Below are 5,469 nucleotides of genomic sequence, written 5' to 3'. Positions count from 1 at the left end.
TTTCTAAATTTTGTCAAAATTTTAGCAAAAAAAAACCCCACACGTATTTTAGGATATTAAAAATTCAACCAGGTTTCATAGCATCTTCAAGCCAACAAATGGATGCAACTTATAACTTATTAGGTCTCATTAAATGATGAGACATTACTAAAGAATGTCTCATCATTAAATGAATTACTATGTGATTTATAGACTGATTTGATTGAAAATATATTAGTTTTGTCTGAAAAATTAACATGGATTAATTTCAGATTTGATCTGTATAAACAAAGGTAGTTATAGTTGTTAACTTACACTATTTCATCGTTTTGGCAGAAGATATTTTCTGATATCTTAATTAATTTCTTAATTTCTTGTGATCTGAAGGATCTGGTTCCTTCAGATCACAGAAGCTAATCAGGATCATACCTGCTCAGTATGTGAATGGACCATGTTCTCTCCATGCATGTGTGGGTTTTCTCCAGGTACTCCGGCTTCCTCTCACAGTCCAGAAACGTGACTCTTAGGTAACTGGTCTTTCTAAATTGCCGTAGGTTTGAGTGTGCATGTGCATCCACACACAACCCTGTAAGGATAAGCAGGTATAGATAATGGATGAATGGATGATTGGATGACTGGTATTTTATTGCCTAAACTACAACAAGTTTGATAGTGATGATTCACAACAAATTTCATCTCAAGAGAAACAGTTTCTATTCTATAAAATCCAGTTTGAAGAAGAAAAAAATAATAATCTGAAAAGTGTGGCATACATATGCAACTAGCTCCATATGTATGGAGCTCCATCACTCACTAATTTCTTTACATCATTTTGCTGAAACTACATCCACAGATCTTTGGAATATTTCTCCATCAGCATTAAACATCTAGAAAAACAAGCTGAGTCAGGCTAACAGGAGAATGTCTGCAAGCATTTCTTTCTAAACTCCATTTTCTCCAGGTCTGAACTTCATCCATCCATCTTCCTCTCCCCTATGAACAGTTCTCATAAGCTGTTAAATAACCCCCCTCCTCCCCCAGTATGTGTCAAGGGTTAGTTTTCTTCTCACTTAGCTTTTTGCATACAAGCAGAAAAGTTTACCTTCTTCTTTTTGCGGTGTCTCCTACTTGACCATTAACAGGACTTCTTATGACTTTCGTTCATTTTTCAGTAATGTCTTGATTTATAGAGAGCATGACCAGTAGATTCCTCTCTAACTCTCCTTTAAACTTCTCCACAACGTTTTTTCCCAGTTTGTCATGTTCCTTGGTCTTCATGAAGCTGTTAGTTCACTCATATTCTCTAACAAACCTGAGATTTTTACTGAGAATCAATTACACACAATGGTGCTAAATGTACTAATTAGGTGTCTTCTGAAGGACTTTTTAAAACCGTGTATACTTTTCTTTTCCACTTCTTAATTATGCCCTTCTTGGTGAAAGAGGACAAGGGCTTATACTCCTTTTGCAAGGCACATTTGGATTGTAAAATATCTTCTGTGTTAGAGACAGCATCAGCAACAGTTTAGAACAAAAATCTGTCTATTACTTTAAATAGCAAGCTCTTGTAAGATGTTCCATTTTGTATTTAAAGATTTGTGTTATTTGGCTATTTTTAAGGTGTATCTGTGTGATTTTCATAGCTAGATTTTGTTTTTATATTCTCTTATCACATGAAGTGTCTGCCAAGTGAACGCTGCAAACATTTGGAGATCTGTGCGAGCCTTCAGAATATATCCAGCTGCTTTTAGGCTCAGGTCGGTCGCAGGTTACTACCATGCATGCAGTGTTCACACAGCGCTTCTGTGTAGAACCAAGATAAGTTAGTTAGGAGAAATTTGCAACGCAGTGAGGTGGTGAGTTTCACGAGTGCTGAAGCCTCTAATATCTCCTGCTGGTCATTAACGGCGGGCCGGCGTGGACCTTTTACTGAGCGGCAGCGTCTCATTGGAAGAGCGAGCCATAAAACCCCAGGCCCTGTCACTCAGTGTCATTTAAACCAGGACTGATTGGAACTTTCTCTGGCCTTTGCTGTGCCTCCTTCCTCCCCGCTTGCGTTCTTTCCTGGCCGGTTCATGAATAATGAATGAGGATATATGCAGGCTGGAGCTCAGATATTAATGGAGCAGGAAAACAGAAGGAGAGCCATCCTTTGTGCTGCCAGCCATTTCCTTTTTTACGACACTGAAACTGCCCCTGCCCAATTCCTCTCTTTTTCCTACCTGGCCTTTTCCTCCATCTTTTCTTCCTCTCTCTCCTTCTAAGACCAAGCTCAGTTTCTGTCTCTTTCCAGCCTGGAGTTATTCTTTTCTCTTCTAGTTGTCACTGTGTGGCCAAAGAGTGGACAGGGACCAGGAATTGAGAATGTGTAACTATAAATTATACCAAAAAAAAAGGCCAGACACAACTGGAGGACAAAATGAAAAATAAAAAATTTACTTGCTCTATTAGCAGGGTGCCTGTTGTCTGTTACAGTGTCTGTTTTATTCAAGGGCATGGCACAGAGTTTATTTCTTTGTCTGCCCTCATCCTGTCTCTCCTCCAGCCCTACCGATCCGTCCGCTCCGGCCAGAGCATCCGGCCAAACCCTGGAAGTCAAGGACAAAAGGTACGGCAGATTTAGGTGGAGGGCAGCTGAGTGAACTCTGCCCTCAGAACGCATTCTTATTCAGCTCCACTATGCTGTTGCATGGTCTAAAAAATATTTCTCTTCATAAATAAATAATATCACAACTTTAAGTATGCATTGCAGGAAAAAAGCTCAACAGTTACTGGGACCAGAAGAGGTTTTCTGAAAACATGAGGCATTAGAGGAGCTGGCAGTATTTGAAGTCTGGCAGAGACAAGGCCCATCCTTGGATGACTTGCCCAACAAGGCCAGAGGGCGCTGATAACAGGCACAGCCTTATAACCCTCCTTGCGTGCCAAAATATCTCTGCGTACTTCACATCCGCACCTTATAAGGTCAGATGGGCAGGGAGTCGCTTCTCTTCAGTCCAGAAAGCTGTGAATTGGCTGCTGGTGGAGGGTTGTGGTAGGCAGGCCAGATCCCACTGTCCTAAATCTCTGACCCACAGCCGTTTCATCGTCTCCGGGACCAACTGTCGCCTCAGATGACCGATTTATCCCATCGAAATGAAGTCTGGCTCTAATAAAGTCAATACCTTTCTGATAATGTAAGGATTGCTAGTGATAGTTTTTTATTTTTAAGCAGCATTCTTTTTTTTCCTTCTCTAATCTGAAACAAACTTCCAGAAAACATGCTGAGTTCCTTCAAATAAAAGCTAAAAACCCATTTGTTTAGAGATGAATTTGAAAATCAGTCTGTTTTTCAACCTGTAACCTCTTTAATTTATTTGCCACTTGAGTGTAATGTTTTGCTTGTTTTTTATTTTGTCTTCTTTTTAATCATGCAAAGCACTTTAAACGATCTTGTTCCTCAAACATGCTGTACAAATTAAATCTAAATAAAATCTGAAGTTAATTTCTAACTGACTTAGATGCAAAGGTGATGCTTTAACTACAAACATCAGTGTATTTTAATTGGGTGTACATGTTACAGATGCCAAGTGTCAGGACTGCTGTAACAGTGATGAGCACAATCTGAAGAATAGTAAACCAGGATTAAGCAATGACATCCGAAGCACTGCCTTTAGGATCCAGATGGCGTCTCATTTATTTGTTAACCAACAAACCTTTTACAGTGTGGAACCAAGACATAGTGTATTAAACAGAATAAATCAACAATTTTGTTTTTTAATTTCTACTGCATTAAGCTGCATATTAACTAGTCTAAACATCAAAATGTACACTTTTTTTTAACTTAATACTGATCATAATAGAATTACAAAAAATACAGAGAATTTAATATGCTACTGTTCCAACTTTGACCTCTGAATTCCCACACTTCATGAACAAAGACTAGTTTCTCTACCTTTACTTTCAGCTAGATTCATTTTACTCTCAGGCTCTAAGCTGCTTTATGAAACATGCACTGAATATTATTCAAGCAAAAGAAAAAAAAAAACTTCTAAAACCCGGAGTTAGTAACATGTTACAGTTTTCTAATCACCTAACCCCAGCGACACTTTCCCAGCACGGCTTGGCATTCTGTCAATCTAAACGTCAGATGATAAAACGTACAATTATTAGCAGAAAGATGAACAGAAACCGTAACACAATACTATCTACTGACCAAGTAACAGGTAAACATCTAATATGATAGTGTTGATATGTTTTCACCATGAACTGACCTGAACAATAGTTAAACAAGATTCAGCAATGACAACCGAAGCTCCGCCTTTAGCATCCAGATTGCCTGAGGCAAACAGGAAGTCCGCCCCAAAATGAACCCAGGAGCAACGCTTACAAACAAAAGTTCCGCTTTGACTCTACTACTGCTCCCTTCTCAGGTCAAGCGTTATAAATGCAGACAGAATAACATGCCAAAATGTAAACAAAAATAATTTGTTCATTTTTGGGAGAAAATTGGCTAAATTATATATGAAAATATTTAAAAATTATAAAACAACCAAAATAATGTGGTGACATTTTTAGGTGCACTGTATTATATAACAGATTAACACAAACTGGTTCATAATTGGAAAGTGAAAGATAAATTAAATATAGACAAGGTTTTCTTCTTTTTCCCAAAAAATCTGAAAAGTGTGGCATGGATATGTATTTAAGCCCCCTTTACTCTGATTTCCTTAAATAAAAACTACCACAAATACTTTCCGATAAGAGTCTCTGTCTGTAATTGAATCTGAGAATAAATTCAGCTGTGATGTAAAGGCTTCAGAAATTTGTCAGAGAACATTAGAGAACAAACAGCATCATGAAGATCAAGGAACACACCAGACTGATCAGGGAGAAACGTCTGGAGAAGTTTATGTTCAGTGCATAATCTGAAAATAGAAAGAGTGTGATACACCTGCAAACCTACGAAGACATGGTCACCCACCTGGCTGGGTAAAGAGAGCCAAGAGGCCCATGACATAAGAAAGGGACATTGAAAGCATGGGGAAGCATTTGATCAGGTGAGAATACATGGAAAATAATTTTTTCAACAGGTAGATAGACAGAGTCAAATAAAGGCCAGTTATGGGGTAAAAAAACTGTTGGAGTTTATCATTGCAACAGTACAACATACATCCAGAGCTACCAACGTTTAGATTTTTAAAAAATTTAGCATGTTAGAATAGCCCAGAACTAAATCTGACTGAAATACGACAAGACTTGAAAATTTATGTTTACATACACATTTAATCCAATCTAGCTGAGATGGAGCTAATTTGCATATAAAAATGAACAAAAAGTTTCGTCTTTGCACATCTAAATGGTAAGAGGAGACAGTGGTCAGTGCTGTCTGTCACCCTATTAACATTTCATCTCTATATTCATTTATTCACAGAGGCATTACTATTTCTGCGCACACACGCGGTTCAATTTGAACTTTGCACAACTTGCTAATAGGACGTGCAAGTTGGC

Source organism: Gambusia affinis, linkage group LG10 (assembly GCF_019740435.1).
Source record: "Gambusia affinis linkage group LG10, SWU_Gaff_1.0, whole genome shotgun sequence".
NCBI lineage: Eukaryota > Metazoa > Chordata > Actinopteri > Cyprinodontiformes > Poeciliidae > Gambusia > Gambusia affinis.
This window is presented reverse-complemented; position numbering follows the sequence as displayed.